General features: G+C 40.2%; 1 protein-coding gene across 1 annotated transcript in view; it reads right to left on the bottom strand.

The window, feature by feature from the left end:
• The window catches only part of GALNTL6 (polypeptide N-acetylgalactosaminyltransferase like 6), a 1233119-nt gene that overhangs the window by 146718 nt on the left and 1064727 nt on the right, over positions 1 to 21674 (bottom strand). The window lies entirely within an intron of this gene.

The following is a 21674-nucleotide window of genomic DNA, read 5'->3' as shown; positions in this document are numbered from 1 at the left end:
TGAGACAGTGGCCTTGGGAAAGCAGAGCTGCACAAAAATGAACTGTTATGTGGGGAGGAAATTCAGGAATGTCAGTGGAAATGGCAGGAATATGACTAGTGATATCATGTACTCTCTTAAAAACAGATATGCCAGAGCTGCCAAGTCTGGAGTGGAATTTATGATTACTATTCAGAGACCCTTAGGAGGTGGCTTAAGATCAGACAGTAGATCTGAGCAATCGGAAAGTTCCAGTGAGATTTCCTGACCTTGAATCCAGTTAGGATGAGGTACAGGTCATTGCTTCTTGAGCTGTTTGTTTGCTTTTGTTTGACATAAAACATAGTTTGGCTCAGATTTAGAACACGGTTTCTTTTAGAAGAGAGCACAGTGAGGTAGCAACCTCTTTTAGCATAAGGCAGGCTAGATTTTTGGGGGCATCTTTCCCAAATTAACTTAACAGATATTATTTTACCCTCTATTATTGCAGTGTCTGTCTTGGTATTCTGAAAGATATACAAGAAAAACATGAAAGGAGCAGTTCCCATTCTTGAGGAGCTTACAATCTCATTGTGGTGATTTACAGAGACAATAGAACCAACTATAATTCAATACCATAAAAGATGTACAAAGCAACTAAGAAAACAACAATGAGGAGAGAGAAGTTAATTCTGACTAGGACGGTCAGGGACATTTTCAGAGGGGAAGAAGACATTTAGGTTGGCCTTGAATACTAGGGAGGGTTTTTATAAGTGGTTCTGGAATAAGAAAAGACATTCTAGGTGAAAGGAACAAGTTGGGAGATGGGAAAATTTAATGTAGTCAAATGTGATGAGTATAGGAGATAGAAGCAGTGTCTTTTAGGAGACAAGTTGTAAGAATTTGTTTATGAGTGTGTTTCAGGCTATCCAGATCTTCCCCTCTAACCCACATTGTTGACTCAAATTTATCATTCATTTTAATCTTTTGGGGTTATATTCACTTAATGAGATTTTTTTTAGCTTCACGGTATTTTTAATTATATTCTTGTGGGAGATATAAAAATGCAGAAGGTATTTTCTGTGCTTGAAAAGTTTGAAATTTATTCAGAACTACTCATAGGAAACAGACAATCCAAAGGCCAACTGGGTGTGCAGATGAGTTTTTACAGGATGTTAAAATAGGATATGGGCTGAGGAGGATTGGAACATATCATGGAACTGGGGAGAATTGCTCTTGGCTTGAAGAAAGGTGGGACCCGGAAATGCATTGAGGAAGAGGCAAAAGATTCTGGAAAGGAATGCATATGGAATATTTGAGTAGGAAAGTTTGACTTAAATATAAGATATGTGCAGTGAATATACCTAGAAAGGAAACTTGGGGCCAGATTATGTAGGTTCTTAAATGCGTGGCTAGCACCTTTGGCAACTACATTGTAAGAAGTCCTTGGAGATTACTGAGGAAAGAATAAAACAAAAGCATGAAAACAGAGCTGAAGAGTATATTGAGGTCATTGAATCTTCTCCCCATATTTTATGAAGAGGTTAAATTATTTTGCCAATGCTATATAAGGCATTTGGCAGAGTCTGCTTTGGAAAGCGGGTTTCCATAAAGCAAAAACATAAAAATTATATTAGGAATATAAATCTGGCAGATATTCTCCCTCATAATATATTTTTTTTTTCACAAACCAAATATGTCACCTGAGTGGCAGAATGCAATAAGCTATTAGCACAAGTTAGTTTATTTGATTAGCTAGTTAGTCACCTTCTAAGGTCCTAATATTGGGTAATTATATGAGTGGCTGGGTGGTTGAGGGAGAGTAAAAGCCTTTGAATACAAAGTGCTATCCTGGAGATCAGACATTCATGACCATGATCAGATCACATTGGGGGTTGGGGCCTCAACATGTAAATTTCAGAGGGACACAAGCACTCAGGCTATAACAATCAGTGACTTGCCTCTAAGAGGATACAATAAGGATGATGGATATGCATGATTACCTGTATGTGATTGTATGATTATGTTGTATAAAATAGTAACACACATCTTGCTGGAATTTCTCTCATGCTGGTATTGAAGAAGCAAGTGCTATGTTGGGAAGTCCCGCATGGCAAGAAACTGTGGGTGGCCTTCAGCCAATAGCCAGCGAAAATTGAAACCCTCAGTCCTACAATAACAAGGGACTAAATTTTCCCAAAAACCCAACTGAGCTTGCAAATAGATACTTTACCAGTTGAGCCTCATATGATGGGATTGGGAGGTGGAAACTCTGGGAGGTAATTCGGTTTCCCTAATTTACCTAATGAGGTCATGAGGGTGCGCTCTCATGAGATTAGTGTCCCTATAAGAAGAGGAAGGAAGACCAGAGCTCTCGGTCTCTCTCTGCCGTGGGAGGATGCAGCAGGAAGGCAGTCATCTGCAAGCCAGGAAGAGGCCCTTACGAGACACGCAATCTGCCAGTACCTTGAAATTTGACTCCTAGCCTCAGAACTGCAAGACATTAATGTTTGTTATTTAAGCCAGCAAATCTATGGTATTTTTTTTTTATCAAGCCAAGAAGACTACTACACGGATCCTGCCACGCAGAAGGGGAGGAGATCATACAAGGGCATGAACACCAGTCGCAGGAGTCATGGGAACCACTTTAGACTCTGTCCACCACACTAGGTAATCCTGGGGTAAGTGTGATTATTCCCGGTTTACTGAAGGGAAATCTCAGTGAAGGTCGAATGAAGTCGATTAATTTATCTATTGCTATAAATTTTGTAAATGATAAAGCAAGGATTAGAATCCAGTTTGATTGACCACACAGCCAACCTGTCACCACACAGTATGACAAAACTGTCCTTTTTCTATCTGATCTACTACACCCTCTCTCCCTCTAATACCACAAGTGGATGCTCTGAGGCTGTAATGGATGATGGAAGCTCAGGATAGAAGGAGCCTGGAAAATGACTTTCTGAATATCTTGTATATCCCTAGAAGATGATGGGAATCAGAGTGAAAAAATATTTGAATTGTGCTAAAGTCTGGAGGCTTTGGGGTTTATTTACTATAGAAGTTATGAGGGTTTCTGTGTTAATTTGGGCGCTATGATAGTGATACCAAATTGTCATGGACCAGATGCTTAAACAACAAACATTTGTTTCTCACAGTTCTGGAGGCTGAGAATTCCAAGATCAAGGTGCTGGTAGTTCTGGTGTCTGGTGAGAACCTGCTTGTAGATGGCAGTTTTCTTGCTGCGTTCCGACATGACACAGAGCAGAGAGCAAGAGAAGCTCTCATGTCTCTTCTTTCAAGGGCACAAATCTTATTCACATAGGCTTCAGCCTTATGACCTTACTACTTCCCAAATTCTCCACCTCCTGGTACCATAAGATTAGGGGTTAGAATTTCAACATGTGAATTTTGAGAGAACAAAAACATTCAGTCCATAATAGTTACTCTAACGAATGCGCTCTTTAAAGGTAGCTTTAAGACAAGTCCCCAGTCAGAAGGCATTGCCCAAGCCCCTCCAACATGGAAAAACTTGAAGCTGCCACATCCACCAGGGATCGGACTAGAGTGTCCCTGAACCTGAACACTCATATTAACTGTGGTCTAACTTTGCCAATCTTTTCTCTTGGCTATCTAAATCCTCTCTGCCCCCTTACTACCTGTTGGCTGCTATCTTGGTCTAACCAGCCAGAGCACCTAGTTGTCATTTCAGCGCCACCTGGCATTAAATATTAGAGCAACTTAGAATTCATGCTGCTGTGAGTCAACCATCTCTTCCTACCCCTGACAAGATAAGTCCTTTTGGATACCACAGCAGGTGAGAATCAGAGTGTGCTTTGCCCCTTTGGACACTAAACTAGACTTGTGACCGATCCTATAACTAAGTCATTGCCCAACTTCCTCTCATTTTCTCTGCATTCTGAACTACCCCATTGCTGTGGAGACAGTCTGGCTTGTGGCAATGCCTATCCAAATTATGATAAATATGTGATCCTGGCCTTAAAAGAGGTTCTTGATTTTTGTTAGTTAAGTGAAACACGCATCTTTATTTGTAATTGTTGAACTAACTTGTATACAATCCAAGATTTTAAGAGAAGTTATCACTACCCTATTGATTCTGGACTCTTTTGTTAAGCAAAGTCTATAGTTATCCTGCTTTATAGATGCTATATAAGTTCTCTATGTTGACTTGAGTCCAATCCAAAGTTTCTGAACCTCTAATTCAATCATATTTCCCTGAGGTTAATTGTCATCCCATCTTTCTAAAGAAAATGCTAAAAGACTAGTAATCTTAAATATCTCTTGTCCTACTCAAAATTCCAAGGATGACTCACTGTGATGTCAGGTGAGGGTAAAGAGAACAAATTTAGCCTCTGTCTGATACCTTATTCATGTGGGCAACTCCCATTCTTTTCATCTTCTAAGCTTCCACAGACTGTTCTTTTTCATCCACAAAAATCCCCAAACACGAACATAACAAGGGAGATTAATCCAGGTTCCGATCTGAAGGCTGCTTTGCATAGTAGAAAGAAGAAAAGTTTTAAGGGGTAGCACCATTCCAGGAAGGAGTTAAATGAGATTTTTTCCCAAATCCTTGGAGATTTTAAACAACAGTATATGGCTCATTTCTCCCTCACCACATTCCAAACCACACCTGCATGCTGCATCTAATTTATTTTCTTTTTAAATTTTCAATGATTCTGAGAGACTATGGACTCTGAGAAACAAACTGAGGGTTCTAGAGGGGAGGGGAGTGGGGGGTTGGGTTAGCCTGGTGATGGGCATTAAAGAGGGCACGTACTGAATGGAGCACTGGGTGTTATACGCAAACAATGAATCATGGAACACACATCAAAAACTAATGATGTAATGTATGGTGATTAACATAACATAATAAAATAAAATTAAAAAAACAAAACAAAACTTTTCAGTGATTCCTTGTCAGCAATATTAAGTAAATGGCTTTACAAAGACTCTGCCACCAATCTTCATATTTTCTATGAAGACTAAAAACAGAGAAATTATTGTTTTACTATGTAAAGCCATAGAAACATAGAATGTGTCCTCTACTTTGAGAAATATATATTGTATATAAGAAATACATCTGTCTTGTTCATTACATTTTTAAAATTTATGTTGACTTAAAATAAATCATGTGTCCTATTCTTACTGAATATATTTTAAGATAAGTAGGGACCATCCATTTGTCCATTCACCTATTTCTTCACCCATTCACTCATTAAACATTTTTTTGGACTAGGAACTGTTGGGGTTATGTGGGGGATAGGACAGAGCCTTACATTTACGGAACTAATGCCCAGAGTCCCTTTAATCCCTTTCCCCCATTTTAACTGAGAAACTTTTACTTCCTTTCATTATTTTCTGAAGCGTACCTTCAATTGTGATTCCAAGAGCTAGTTTCTTGTTCAATATCCCTCGAAGACATGTGAACGCTTCTCCAGGGTTTCTGGCCCTCAATTGTCATCAAGTTTCTTTGAAAAATAGTTTTTCTCTCATGGTTCGTTGGGAGATGAACCATGAGAAACTATGGACTCTGAGAAACAAACTGAGGGTTTCAGAGGGGAGGGGGTTGGGGGGATGGATTAGCCTGGTGATGGGTATTAAGGAGGGCACATATTGCATGGAGCACTGGGGGTTATACGCAAACAATGAATCATGGAACACTACATCAAAAGATAAAATAAAATATATCTTAGGAAAAAAATAGTTTTTCTTCTCAAAAGAGAGGAATATATTGGAAGTACTAAAATTTTGTCCTGCAGGTGAAGAGGAAAATGCCCACCAAGTGCAGGGCGGTCGTAAGATCTTCATGGTTCCCCCTTCTCACTTTCTCATGTTTCCTCCTGTTAGTTGCTTGCAGGAGAGACGGCACCCGGAAGTGTGGCTTGGCAGTAATTTCCCTCAGCTGTGGCTTCTGGGGCAGACTTTGGTGACCATTCCAGGGATGATGATTCCCCCTGGCAGCCGTTCTCAATAGCACGTGGTGAAAGGAAAATTCCATGGCTGTCCCTGTCAGCGATGGCCACTGCTCTCGATCTTCCAATAGCTTCGGCAGGAGCGGCAAACCGAAGTGAGGGATTTCTAACAGTGGTTCCTGTTGGCAACTGGGGAAAAATCCTTACTTCCTATTACTTCCAGTAACCCAAAGGACCAGCCCGGAAAAGTTTTCAGAATGGACAATGCTGTATCTTCTGGAAGACAAGTTTGAGTCCTCAAATTCGCCCTGACAATGTACATTTGATAGTGTCACACTCTCTAATTATCCCCTTACACTCTCTTGATTGTGCCAGACTCCTTTTGGACTCAACATGACCTCTTCTACTTGCTAAGGAGCGCAAGGAGCTAGCAACTGTTCTCTTTATCCCAGCAGCGTCTGAATCCGTGTAACTGGGAAATTTCCCGGTTCTACTCATTTATTCATTTACCGTTTTTCTCAAGTGTCTATTCTAAGAACTGTTGGGGTATAATAGTAGTTATCATATGACTCTTGGGGTTCATAATAATATTCATATATTGTATTAAGTATTAATATCCATACAAATACATAACTTGTAAATACAATACAATAAAAATGAAACATAGGGTGCTATGAAAGAAGGTAATGATGGGAAGGGGTTTGAGGTAAGGCTGCCCTGGGAAGGCGACATTTAAGCTCACACCTGAAAAGCTTGCAAACAAGTGGTATCTTTTTTTTTTTTTTAAGATTTTATTTATTTAATTGACGGAAGGAGGCACAGCGAGAGAGGGAACACAAGCAGGGGGAGTGGGAGAGGGAGAAGCAGGCTTCTCGCTGAGCAGGGAGCCTGACTCGGGACTTGATCCCAGGACCCTGGGATCATGACCTGAGCCGAAAGGCAGACGCTTAATGACTGAGCCACCCAGCACCCCAAGTGGTATCTTTATTTAGGAATTGGAGCAGTGCAGGAAGACCAGTTTGTCAGGATCGTATATACCAGACACAGATCCTAAGGACTGAGATGACTTACAGATATCCCAAGGGAAGAAGCCTAATGTCAAGTTGGATATATCAATTTAATCCAAAGAAACCTAGTTCAAAAGAGTAATATATAAATGTGGGTGTCACCTTTATATACATGATAATTACAGCCCCTAGACATGCATGACAAACTTGCCTAGGGAGATGGTGAGGTGTCAGTAGATAGAGGGTCTCTCAGATTGAGCCTTGAGTAGCTCCCACACTTAATGGCTGGTGGAGGAAGAAAGCTGGAAGATGTGAAAATCCAATTCTAAGTTCCCCTATCAAACCTTCTTCCCGGAAGCTTGGAGATCCTCCATGATTTATAAGTTTAGAAATTGATTTATGCAGATGTCTTTATAGCCTTAAAAAAAGCGAGAGCCTTTGAAAAGACATTTGTGTGACTATCAAATTAATGTCCATCTTCATTAGACTGAAAATTGAATGAGCGCAGAGAACACTTCCTTTGGTCATCCACTCCAATACTGAGACTAGTGCCTGGCCCACACAGGAACTCAGTAAGCATTTGCAGATTGAATCTATCTATCACATCCTCTGGGAGTAATATAGCAATTTAAATAACTGCAGTAGGATTAAGTGTCCCAACAAAGGGAGTAGCTTAGAATAGAATAATCATAATAAATATATTGTTATGCATACATGCACACAAACACACCCACAACAAGCAAATTCATTGATTGTTCACAAAAAAATTGAAAACATACAAATTTCTCATTTGTTCATATATCTTAACTGTCTACCTGGGCTGGGAGAAATATTAAAATATGAATATTTCATTTTTAGAGACCTCTATGGAATAGAATGTGTTGCTAGATCCAAAGAGGAAAAAAGAAAGAAAAAACATACATTTGAGGTTAAGACAGTTGGTAAGAACTCAAATAAGCTTGATAGATTTATCTCAAACAAATTCCTTAAGGGAGATGCAACAGCATGTTCACTCTCAAAATAACCTACTTCTGAAATAAAGTTTGGATCATAGTTGCTGTAGGTCAAGCTGCTACTGTAAAGCTATAGGGCAAAAGAAAATGCAATCCCTTTGTTACTGCCCTTCCATGCCAATAAGTAAAAAGGTGATTGTGACTTATATTTGCAGAATTGTTTTCAGTGTGTAGGTATCTAAGCTAGGAGCTGTATAAAAGAAGAGGGAGAAATGAAGGAAGGAAAGGAGGGGGGAATCTTACATTGTAAGACAGAAGAAATTACATCTTGTTAAGGTAATGGTTATATAAGCAGCATGAAAGTCCTAAAAATTGGTGTAGTCAGTATTATATTTGGGATTGGATTTATCAGGAATATTAACGTTCAAAATTTCCTTCTCATCAATTATTAAAGCCTCATAGTGCACGTGGCACTGTTATAGGCAAATACATTATGTGGTATTGATCCCTAAATTAGCAATGATGATAGTAATACTCTCAACTCCTTCTTTATAACTGAAAGGTTTATTGCAGAGGTCCACTAGCGTTACTAGACTAGTAATTTCACATGATCACTGTTATTAAAACAACAAACTGAAATCCACTATATAGGATAGGCTCACTTTTCCACATGACAGAAAAATCCATTACTGTTATTGTTAAATAATACTCTTTTAGTATTAATTATTTTGGGATTCAACTAACCATCGTCCTAATTATTTTATGGGTTTCAGAATTTTCAGCATGGATCTTGGAAATTATTCCAAAAAGGCATACAACCATGTTACATGTATATATGTAGAGGACTGGTAATAAACTTCTGATTATGTTCCTAATGTCTGTAAATCGGTTGCTTAGAACCCAAAACGTATTTTCCCATAGAATAATTATGTTATCAAATTTGATGTTGTTAAAATAGCATTATTATATTTTCTAAGGTTCACCTTCCTTTAAAGTTTTAAATGTTTAAGGTCTGTATTAAATAGGCTTCCAGTCGTTGGCCTGGGAGCACACTGATTATTTATAATAATTTTTTTCTCTAGGAAAATGCATTCCAAATGCCAATGGAAGATACCAGAAACACATGTGCTCCCCTCCCTGGGCAGCAGCAACTCCAGCATCGGCACTGGGGGGCCAGAGCTCGGTTGAAAGGGACATTGGATGAGTCTGAGCATTTATAACCGATAACCGTTTATATGCGCAATAGAGAAATACCCACTGGGGAAGCCACTGTCCAGACTTTCTGTTTGGCAGAAGACAGCACCTTTCCCCCATTACCACTGGGGACTTTACTCTTGCACTCTTTGGAGGTCAAGAGCCTCTAAGAAGACTCCCAATGGTCACTGCACCCTGGCCTTCATGCTGGTGTATGACCCGCTCACCCCCGAGTGACAGCTAGATTTAGTCACTGAATTAATGAATAGAATAGAGGTAATAGAGGTGATGAATCCCCCTTCTGAGATGAGGTAACATCAAGACTGGTTTCTTTCTTGGGTGCTCTCTGATCCTTCTAAGGGAAACCACCTGCCATTTTGTAAGGCAAAAAAAGTAAAGAAGCAATATTTTCTCTTCATTTATTTTGGTGTCCCTAGGAGTAAATCTGTAACTGTGGCCTATGTTACATTAAAAAGAAAGCAAAACGGATGTTAAGTACAGTTATGGTGATCATTTTGCAATATTTGTAAATATAAAATCATTATATTGGACACCTGAAACTAATACGTTATATGTCAGTTATACCTCAATTAAAAAAAAGAAAGCGAAATGTTCTTTTAAGAAAATTACTTATAAAATTATAAAAGATATATTTTTTACCATGGAAAACCTGAAAAGTACAAAAACAAAATACCAATTATTCACAGTCTCACCTTTCAAAGAGAATTGTTTTTAACACTTCAAAATATTTCTTTCTGACCTCTTTTCTAGGTGCTTTTTGTTTGTTTGTTTAACTAGTTGAGAAGTCATACCATAGATAATTTAAGATGATTTTAAAGAATTAACTTTTCATGAAAAGCGTTTTTTCCATATTATTTTAAACTCTTATAAGACGTTTTAGAAGAGGGGCACCTGGGTGGCTCAGTCGTTAAGCGTCTGCCTTCGGCTCAGGTCAGGATCCCAGGGTCCTGGAATCGAGCCCCTGCATCAGGCTCCCTACTCAGCGGGAAGCCTGCTTCTCCCTCTCCCACTCCCCCTGCTTGTGTTCCTGCTCTCGCTGTCTTTCTCTCTGTCAAATAAATAAATAAAATCCTTAAAAAAAAGACATTTTAAAAGAGATTTAACCTATTTCATCATTTGAATATATCGTAATTTACTTATTTATTTCCCTGTTTGTGGACATTATGGTTGTTCCAAAATTTCTACTTTCATAAGCACATTTTTTTATAAATCTTTGCGTACACTTTCCTCAGGATGGAACTTGTATTGCTGACCCAAATACGATCATTTTGAAAAATTTAGTTATTGTTTCCAAATTATTGTCAAGAATGATTGAAACATTACATAAATTTACATTCCAACAGGTAATATATGAACTTGCCTGCTTCCCTTGTACTGAAAATTAACATTAAAAAAACCCTTTGCTAACTTAACGGTCAAAAAAAAATCTCATTGTTTTCACAAATCATTTTTTAATAGTTTAGAGATTCACTTCAGTCCACTGATGGGTTTTATTAATGAGGTTTTATTATAACTACAAATAGTTAGAGGCAAAGAAGAGACATCAAACCAGAAGCTAGTCAAATTATTATCCACTAAATTATTATCACGCCATGAGTTTTGAAGGCAGAGCTTAATTATATATTACTGCTAACAATGCTCCTATTCAAAGGTACTCATGGAGGGTGACTTTGTCTCATCTTGCAAATTCCAAATTGCAACTCTTATCTGGAAACCCACTTCCTCCCCATGCCCTCCCACCCATGGTCCAAGATTTCTAAGAGTGGTTGGGGAGCTGTCTACATGAGAATAGCACACACACAAAAATGTCCCTAGAATCTAAGTGAGGCCTATTGGGTTAATATCTCTGGGTCCTAGAAATCTGATTTAAAAAAAACAAAACAATATATTCTTATGTGCTGTGAATAAGGTGAATTTTATTTTTATTTTATCTTTGTTTTAAATTTTACATACTAGGGGTTGAAGACACTTTTTCTTTGTTTTGCTTTTATGCAAAACTTATAACTCTTCCCAGAGGTTAATAAGTCTCTGGTGAATCTAATTACAAACCGGCAATAAAGAGCTGTCTATGAAATGCTTGCATAAATGACCTGTGGTAGCTAGAGTGAGCACATTGCCACATTTGGGATCTTTTTAATTTAAATAGTGTTTGGTAAATCAGCCTCTCATTTAAAAGGATGTTAATTCTAATACACCGACATCCACATAGTCCCCCTTTTGCCTGACAAAGAAAAGAGACCGTCTCATTTTAGACATTTTAAGGAAGCAGGTTTAAGATAACCTAGAAAAAATTAATTTTTAAAAAGATTTTATTTTTTTTATTTGAGAAACAGTGAGCGAAAGAGAGAGCATGAGCAGGGGGTGGAGCAGAGGGAAAGGGAGAAGCAGACTCCCTGCCTAACAGGGAGATGGATGTAGGGCTGGATCAGGGGACTCCGGAATCATGACCTAAGCTGAAGGCAGAGGATCAAAGGACTGAGCCACTCAGGCACCCCATAGAAAAAAAATTAATTTAACTCAAAACCCTCACAGCACTTGATATGTCATTAAAATCCAATGCAGAGACTGGAAAACACATGAGCTTATAAGCAGATTTGAGTTGGGGTTCTAGATCTGCCAATCGTGAGCTGTGGGTACCTGAGGAATAACTGAATGTCTCTGCACCTCAGTTTGTCATCTGTGAAATGGGGATATTAACTATCTGGCAGAAAGTCACGGACTATATGGCTCAGCGTGCCCAGTATGAGTGAACTGAGACTTTATTTCATAGAATTTAAGCCATATCTTTTTATAGTACGTCTCTCCCCAGTCAGGCCATCAACCATTATTTTTAAATGGCTTTTGAATTGCATCATTAGGAGTTACTTCAAGGAGATTTGTCATTCCTTTTGTGAGGCATTCCATAATTTTTATTATTCGGGAGGTTTTGAAAAGCAAGGCTGATGTCACTGGTTTCTTTGTTTTAACTCTCCAGAGAAAGGCAAATGACTGCAATTTTCACAACACCAGATCATGGAAGAGAGCGTTGGATGAGTGAACCTGACTTTCACAGAAAGTAAAATAAACATGTTATGGCTCTCGGCAGTTATAGCTTTTCTTTCCCTCTGAACGGGAGGCTGTCAGCTGTCCTGTTGAAAGCAGAATAAATGGACAATGAGGCACCACTCTGCAGGGTTTGTACATGTTCATTAGGGGTTGTTCATGGAAGGTCTTACAGCAGCCATTACCCAAGCCGCTTTCAAGCGCAGAGCAGTGGGCCGGGATTCTGCACTCGCGGGAAAGGGCAGTGCTGGAAAGAGGCAGAAGGCAAGTAAAGGGAGTGGGAAGTGAGACAGGGCAGAAATTTTGGCCTATAATCAAGAACCTCCATTCATAATGGCATTTTTCCTCTGGACCTTAACCTGCCCTTGGAGGGAAAAAAGTAATAAAGTGGAAATGAAGTGCCCTTGGGATGGGGGGTGGCGGAGGGGGTGTCAGCCATAGTGGACCTTTGACAAGAATCTCAGTCATTTATATTTGAACCCATTCCCAGAGGGTGAGCTCGCCTTTCACTGCTGGGAACAATTGTCAGGCAGCAAATAATAGAGACAAAGAGTGAGTGCATTTCCCGAGTCAAGGAGCGAGGTTCGCAGAGGTCCTTATTCTCTGTCCGTTTGTTCCTGTTGCCAAAGAGCTGGCGTTGCCCGCTCTGTGTTCACACTGTTCTCCTCTCATAGCTCACTTTGGTTGTAGTAAAGATGATTCAGAGGTCTTTTTATTTTTTTAACCTTTTAAAGGTTAAAAGGAGGAATTTATAACCCTGGATTTCCCGAGATAACAAATTCATGTAATTCTACCTCCATGAAAAAAGGGACCTAAAGGAAAACCCCTTACTCTCCCTGCCAACACTCCCCAGTCTCTTACCTTAGCCACAGGAGATACCAATGCTTGCCGAGTTGAACTGGCCTCAGTGGTCTCTTAGAAATGAAATTTGTCTTTAATGAGTGGAATACGACATGTTATTCTACGTGTGAACTAGGACATCCTAGAATTTTCATCAACTTCCTAAAAGTAGAATCACATGTATAATGTAGTTCATTCATAGTATTTGGACTTGAAACTGAAGGATATGATCCTTTTATTTGGGCAGTGCTCTTGTACACCGTCAGTGGGCGGGAGGGGGGGCGGGTAAAAGAATACCTGGAGAATGAGTCTGTTCAAGTAACCTAGGTTTATGAAAGAAAGTTCTAGATCACGGCTATAGTTGTGCTAGTGGATAGAGGGGTCAGAGGCTCTTTTCCACAATTCTGTCATGTTTGGACACGAAGGTGGAACAACTAAAAATGATGGTTACATATAATTCATAGTTCATAGATTAAACATAATTTAGAGAAATCTTACCATCTAGGTTAACTTTGAGATAATTTCTTTTGGAGACAAAAATATAGATTTGGGAATATCTCTGCTTCTCATGAACTCTGACTTTGGGTAAATCACATCTGGTCATGAATTGTTTTCTTTTTGGTAAAACGAGAATAACCAAGCCTGTCCTAATTCACAGAAATACTATGACAATAATTTGATGCTGTGAAGAGCCTCGAGCAGTGCTCCATGTGGTAGGGGTTCACAAATGGTAGGTGTTATTTATTATCTAATTATGTAATTAACATGTAATTCCACTGTACTTACTAACAATTCTGTGAAATTTGTTAAGATGCTAGAGAATTAGGGAAAAGATGTAAGATATTGGTTAAGAGACCACACTTTGGGGCATCTGGGTGGCTCAGTCAGTTAAGCATCTGCCTTCGACTCAGGTCATGATCCCAGGGTCCTGGGATCCAGCCCTGCGATGGGCTCCCTGCTCAGTGGGGAGTCTGCTTCTCCCTCTCACTCTCTCTCTGTACACTTGCTCTCTCTCAAATAAATAAAAAAATCTTAAAAAAAAAAAAAGAGAGAGAGACCACACCTTGGAGCTCCACTGGTTGGGAGTCATTTAATAGCTATGTGACCTTGAGCAAGATATTTGATTGTCCTGTTATTCCCATCACTCATGAGTTGAAAAGGATTAATAATACTACTCGCTTTCACCATCACCATAAGGTTTAAATGAGCTGATACATATAGAATCTTTGCAACTGTGCCTGGCACAGGGTAAATCTTAGGTAGGTCTTCACTATCAATTTTATTCTTCTTCTACTTAATGCAGTCTCCAGTAGCATATTCCTGAAGGTCATGTTCTAATGCAAGAAAGCAAGGGCCATAGTTCATTAAAAAAATTCATTCAAGAAGTGTTGCCCGCTTGAGTTCTCCAGGAAGCAGATTCTGGCCAATGATTTCATCAGTCATGCCTATGTAATGAAGCCTCCATAAAAACTCAAAAGGACAGGGTTTGAAGAACTTCTGAGTTGGTGAACACATGGAGATCTGGGGATAGTGGCATTCCTGACGAAGACAAGGAAGCTCCATGCCCTCCCCCCGTACCTTAGCCTATGCATCTCTTCCATCTGGCTGTTCTTTTATAATAAACCAGTGATCTAGTAAGTGACATGTTTCTCTGAGTTCTATGAGCCACTCTATCAAATTAATCAGACCCAGGAAGAAGGTACCATAGGAACCTCTGATTTATAGCTAGTCGTCAGAAGGACTGGTAACAACCTGGCTTCTGCCTGGCATCTGAAGCGGGGAGGCAGGGGGCAATCTTGTAGGACTGAGCCCTAAGCCTGTGGAATCTGATGCTGTCTCTGGGTAGATAATGTCGGAATTGAGTTGAATTCTAGGACACCCTGCTGGTGTCTGGAATTGCTTATTGGAGGTGTGGGGACCCTTTCCAACATACGTTGGAAACTGAGTCTCAGAACAACCATTTATGGGAATAAGGTCATGCCTTTTGTCAGTGGTTGGATGTGGGCTGCCCTGGAGAGAGCATGTCTTGAAGGGCAGTCCTTGAAGGGAGCAAGAGCTGAGGGGTGTCCACTTACAGAAAGGAGCAGCAAGTCCTTCACTGTCTTCCTTCTTCTATGTTCCTATGACTCTACAATGGCTCATAGTTTAATCAGGACACTTAGGAAAATAAGAGAATTAATTTTAAGGTCATAGTGATTACCAGACACTACAGGCATAGTATATTAGAATTCCAGGCTGTCACTGGTATAACATACATTTAATATTCTCTGAGAATTAGGTTGGCAACTTCAAGTAGTCTCTGATTCTTCACTCCTTACATCCTTCACGAAATATCAGGTGTCATCACTCTGGCCATGAACGTGTTATGGCTGCCATGTCTCAGCTCAGACCTGTGACCTTGGAATATTTCCCACGGGCTGTGTGTTGCATACTTTCCACATCAGTGCATTCACACCTTTTTATCAAAGCCAAACTGAACCTTCACTGGTAATATTCTATTATGAACTATCTGGCCAATCCGCAGTAACTACCTCAAAATGAAAAAAGCCAGTTGGTCTTTTTTAGCATGTATAGTGAAACAAACACTACGCTGGTCAAGAATACCTTCATCAATTGACAGATTCTCTTGTTGGGTAATCTAATTTCACATTCTCCCCTCCCCTCCCCCCACTGATTTATTCCTTCTGGTGACGAGTTAACATGATTTCCTGTAAATTTCTCTAAATCCCAAATTTAATGAGTACTTTTTATTATACTTAGGCTGGCAGAGTATTTTTCAAAAGCATAAACAAGATTTTACTAGAGCCTTGTGTGACTATAGGAGTTATTTATATACATCAGAAGAAAGCATTGTAAGTAGGGAGGAGTGAGATATGAGAAAAAGCCAGCGGTTTCTGAACTGTTGTGTCTAATCTTTGTGTTCGAAACTGCCTCTCTTCCCAGAAAATTATACTTTCAAAAATTGTATTTTACTCTCCTTATAAAAACAGAAATTTGGCTGCAAGCAAAAGAAACTTAAGAGAGAAATTTTTGTTAGAAGGATCTCAGGTGGCTCAACAGAATTGTTCAGGTGTAGAAAACAGGTGAAGGACAAGAGTTTAGTTGTGGCCAAGACCCAGCTCCCCAACAAGAACAGCTGCATAGACATATTTTAAGAAAAAAGAAAAAGAAGAAGATAACAGGAGAGGAAGAAAAGGGGAGTATGTCAGAGGGGGAGACGAACCATGAGAGACGATGGACTCTGAAAAACACACTGAGGGTTCTAGAGGGGAGGGGGGTGGGGGGATGGGTTAGCCTGGTGATGGGTATTAAAGAGGGCATGTACTGCATGGAGCACTGGGTGTTATGAACAAACAATGAATCATGGAACACTGCACCAAAAACTAATGATGTAATGTGTGCTGATTAACATAACAATAAAAAATTAAAAAAAAAAAGAACAGCTGCATAGGACAGGGACCTTGGGCACGCCCCTGTGGTCACACCACGGCATGCTGGACCCTGCTCACCTGGACACTTGCTGCCGTGTTGCTGGGCTCCTGACTTCACTGACACCGTGAATAATCTTTGTCTGTCTCTAAGCCCATGACCCATTCCTTCAAGATTCAAAGAAAATGTTATTGACCTCAACTGGATTGCAGTACTCTATGGGAAGTGGGAGGAGACGAGGCAGAACTCAGGGCTTGCCTCCCCTGCCCTCACTGGTCCCCTGGCCCCCACCTTGAGACTTCCAAATATAGGGAGTATGTTTCCATGCTGCACAAACACATCCTGACAAATGTCTACTAGGTCAAGTTCCTGTTTTGGAGGCATTCCTTGCAATAGTAGATAGAGAATAATAATAATAAAGTGCAGATGCACTGAGATGCATTAGCCTTGCACTCAATTCTGGTATCAACCTCGGACCTTAGAATCCGTTCAAAACCAAAGTATCAAGAAGAGTGTGTGTGTGTGTTTTTTAAAGATTTTATTTATTTACTTATCTTAGAGAGAGAGAGAAAGAGCCAGAGGAAGGGCAGAAGGAGAGGGGGAGAGAGAGAATCCCGAGCAGATTCTGAACTGAGTGTGGAGCCTTGATCCCATGACCCTGAGATCATGACCTTAGCTCAGATCAAGAGTCTGACGCTCAACCGACTGAGCCACCCAGGTGCCCCTCAAGAAGAGTGTTGATAATGAAAATAACTATTGAGGGTAATGCACTCAGTGTTCTCGTTATTTTGAGTTAGTAAGCCCCAGGAAGATAGCTTTCAGCTCTTCAAGTTTGATTATTCAATCGCAGATCATCCTTTCCTCATTTCTATTGCCTTAGCTGTCGTTAATCCAGCAATTCTCTGCTTAGAATTACCTTTATCAGAATTAGAACAGGAAGAGTTAAATTTCACATTGAGTGAATGCTGCTCCTTGTATTTGGCAGTGTGGGCACAAACTTTGGGTCAGTCTAAGTTGAAATGTGGGTTTTTGTTTCTTATTTTGCTCTCATCTCTTATAGACTTACCAACCAGCAAATATTTATGAAATGCCTTCTCTGTGTATGTAGGGAAATATCCTTTGAGGTTTTTCTTTTCCATCTAGGGACCCTTATTTTTGTATTTATTCATTTGCTTTTCCTCTCTTTTTCATAATATTTTTTTTTGCTTTGATATTTTGGGTAAAACAATACAAACACAACAAAACTGTAGATTGTCAAAGTCACAAATGGCATGGAAAAAGCATCAATTTATGATCTGCTCTATATATTCAAAGCATTTGGTTTACCAACATGGGGACATAGAGATGATAAAATGTGATCCTGGAGCAGAAATGTTTTGATATTCAAAGGAAATTGAAGCAATTCTTTACAATAAACTACTGCCTAAAACAAAAATTAGGAAGGTAAGGACCCCAAACCTACCTACCTCATAGTTCTGCATAAAGTTAGTCGGGCTTGCGCCCCTTGTAAATATCTCGCATATTGGGTTTGGCATTTGCACCCTAGATAGCAGAGCTATTGTGAGATTTTATACTCTTCCTATAAAAATAAAATGTAGAATAGGTTAGAGGTTTTTTTCCCCATGTTTTGATGATTGGCAAAAGTCTTTTTCACAAGGGTAACTTTCCCTAAGTAAAGTAATCAAGGCACATGATTTGCTAATTGATGCACAGGGAAGTGCTTTAATGAATTATTGAAGTACTTGGCTCAGGTATTGTCTCCCAGGGACAGAATACAGAATTACTGCTTAGCAATTAGACCGTCAATGTTCCTTACTCAGTTGACCATAATTAAAATAATTTTATTCTTGGTTTGATATTGGGAATTAAAACTCACACCTCAGTTACCTGGTAAAAGGGTTTCAAGGCTAATGGCATGAGACATGAGGATTTTAAAATGCCAACCTGTGTTATTCCTCTGAATACAGAATTCCTCAATCATTCATGTCTGATTAAAATTGTATTTGACTAATTGATAATGACTTTTCAATTAGGTAAAAGCATATTTTATTTAGAAATTACATTTATTTACATTGATTTTTCTCCTCTTCAGGATGTCTGGGCTTCTGTATCCAATTTGATCTAACTGCCACAACTCATAGGAAACCTTTGCAAGGGTAACCGACAGTCATTGCCCAAACACAGGCTGATATAATCGGGCTTTGGAGAAGGCACAGCATAAAGTCATAGTTTTATTTTTGAAGAATACTTAGGAGACTTCCCCAGTCCCCATAAGGTTATCCACTGAGGAGTTTATGAAAACTGACATCTTGTGAGATCATGCTCTTCTCTGGTTGTGGTAGTCACAGGAATTTCTCCAGGTGAGGGAAAATTTATCAAAGCAAAATTCATTCCAACAAGTTCTCTTTTCTGTACATCACTGCAAAAGTACTGAAGGGGTGTGCTGAATGAAGTGGGGCAGCCTTCCACTGTCTACCTGGTAACCAGGAACTGGAGTAGAGATCCTCTCCTGTCCTTTTGGGGGCTGGAGGAGGGAGACACTTGTTTCTGTTCTTGGCACTGCTGGGGTGCGGGGAGAGGTGACCCCATTATCCCTGAGGGAATAGTGGCCCCAACTATCAAGGCCTCACTCTAGGTAGAGTTGACTCATCATTAGCCTACCTGAGTTCTGGGGGAGTTACCAGAGCATAGCTGGCCCTTTGAGATCCTAGGTTTTCCCAATGAATGAGGTTATTTCTGAAGTCATTTATTCATGGAGAGAAGTCTATGCAAGGAAGTCATGATCACTTCTGTCTACCTTACCTTGAACTTATTTCTTACTCTCATTCCTTCCATTTCTAGAGCCACAGACATAATTTTGTCTCTCATTACACTGTATTCACCTCTTGACCAATCTAAGTACATTTAGTTTCTTTCGACTCCAACTATCCTGGACTCTGTGCCTTGTCACCAGAGTTATTTTCCTAAAAACACAGATAAGATAGTACAGTCTGCTGCTCAAAAACCTCCTGTGGGTTTTATTTAAAGAATCAAATCTGAAGTTTTAAGATTAGATTTAATTATACCATATGTGGACTCCACACTATGATTTTGGTTTTGACACCGACAACAGCTCCCTGTGGCGATAACCCTCGGATCTAACAGGGTCATTCTTCTTTCCCTGGACCTGTCTCCATGGCTCTACTCATGATATTGCCTATAGCTGGAATGCCTTCATCTTCCTCCTCTACCTTCTCAGGATTCCTTAGTCCTCCAAGGTCCAAATCAAGCGGCAACAAACCCCAGCTTGAGTTTTCTAGCACCAGGTTATGTGAAGTAATTGTCATCACATTATTATTTTGTGAGTAATCAATCCTCCCACATGTTCACTCTGCTATAAATTCCTTTACCAAGAGAAAAGCCATTCATTACATAATTAAAGATGAAATGCAGCACAGACAATTTATCGATCAGTGTGAACTTTGTATGAACAATCAGGAAACCACTTTATGACTGCTTTCAAGCACTTTTTGACAGGTCATCTTCCCTGTCTTTCTGTCACATCTTGAACAGGTCCCAGATCTTTGGCTATAGATGAATTCAGGCAGAAGAGCAGTTTCTTCTTCAGGTGCAAAAAAATACTTATTCAATCAGAAATATAAGCTTTAAGTTTTCATTCATTTTAAAGCTTCTTCCTTCTTTATCCTCAACATAGGTCTCACTGGTGGTTCTGGAACAAGCCGTGAAGAAGATAGAGAGCACTGTCTTAGCATTCTCCCCGTTTCACCTTCTCTCTTCACTTTGCTTCTGGCTTTTCCAGGGTTGGACAAGGAAGGATCAGAGGAAAAGGACCAATGGCCCCGGCCAGCTGGTACATAGTTGGTACTGTTTGTAGGTCTCCCTCGTTTGTTGGGTTCCTTCTGTCGTGGTAGATGCCCAAACACTGGCCCCCTTCCAGATGCATGTGTGTGCGCATGTGTGTGTGCGTGTGTGTGTGTGTGCGCGCATGTAGGGGGTGTTACCCACTAGGACGAGGGTTGCTCTACTGATACCAGACTGATCTCTTGGGACCACCTCCCTTAACTCCTGTGTTGGAAGTGCAACCCATGTCTTTCTCTCCTTGGCAGGCAGTTTTCTTGGATAGAGTACCTCAAAGAAATTGCAAGCCTGGTTCTTTACCCACTCGACCCATGTGAAATCTTCCGATCCTCGCCCTGACAAATGGCAAAAGTAGCTAAAGCACAGGCTTGTCCAATCTTATCCTGGTGTCACAGGCAGCTCCACCTGCACACCAGCCATCGGACAGCTCCACACAAGACCAGACACCAGCCGGTCTTTACCTGTGCTTCCGTGCTCCGGGGCCAGGTGACACTCTTCTGGAAACACTTACATTCTCCAATCCAGAGGTAACCTGGAGTGGGCAGATGCTTTTCTAGAACCCAGCAGGATCTAAGAGAGGGTAATACCTCTCCTCAATGCCTTGAAGGGGTTCCCTGGGGGACCTTTTCTCTTAAATTGGGGGCTGGAGAAGCAGACTCCTCCCTCTCTCATAGATATTTAGCATCTCTCTGTGGCAAGAACACGTTTTTGTTATCCACTGATAAGTAAACAAAGCCTCCAGTTTGGAGGCTTTAACTATAATTCCACGATATCACAAAAGTCCTTTTAAAATGTTCTGTTACTGCTAAATGGGATGAGTATTAGAACTCTTCCTCCGGGGAGAGAATGATCACCTACAGTCACATGAATTCTAAATGACGGTACCTGGTCAACTCGGTCCTTCTTTACTAATCTTGCTGGGGCTCAAGTGTGAGGGAATGAGGAGCCTGCAAAGGCCAGGGGATGAGAGCCAGGAGGAAGGGGGCTGCCTAAAAACGATTCTCAGGTCACGAGGGCAGATTTCATTGACTCCAGTGTCCTGAGCCAATTGTGTCTGGAACAGAAATGAGGGACAAAAAAAGATGCCTTCTCTGGTTTCTCTTCAACTTAAGGGCACTCTGGTACCTACGGACAGCAGTATCTTCGGAAAGACAAATGGTTGTAATTTCTCCCTTAAATTACGGTTTTCTTACAAACTATAAACCTAAGATTTCCAGAATATGGAGAAGAGAAAATATTGGGCATTTTAATTAAAAAAAATTGACCTATTGATGAGGCTATTGTACACAATATCCAGTTTGGAGTCTGATTATCCAGGCATAACGAACATTTGTTATTGTGTCAGTCCAGTCCAGAAGAACACCCCTGGCCTAGTGGGTAGCACCGCAACACACACACACACACACACACACACACACACACACACACACACACAC

Source organism: Callorhinus ursinus, unplaced genomic scaffold (genome assembly GCF_003265705.2).
Source record: "Callorhinus ursinus isolate GAN/ISIS: 27379988/994484 unplaced genomic scaffold, GSC_fseal_2.0 scaffold4, whole genome shotgun sequence".
NCBI classification, from domain to species: domain Eukaryota; kingdom Metazoa; phylum Chordata; class Mammalia; order Carnivora; family Otariidae; genus Callorhinus; species Callorhinus ursinus.
Note: the sequence above shows the minus strand (reverse complement) of the source record. Positions and strands in the feature narration are given on the sequence as shown.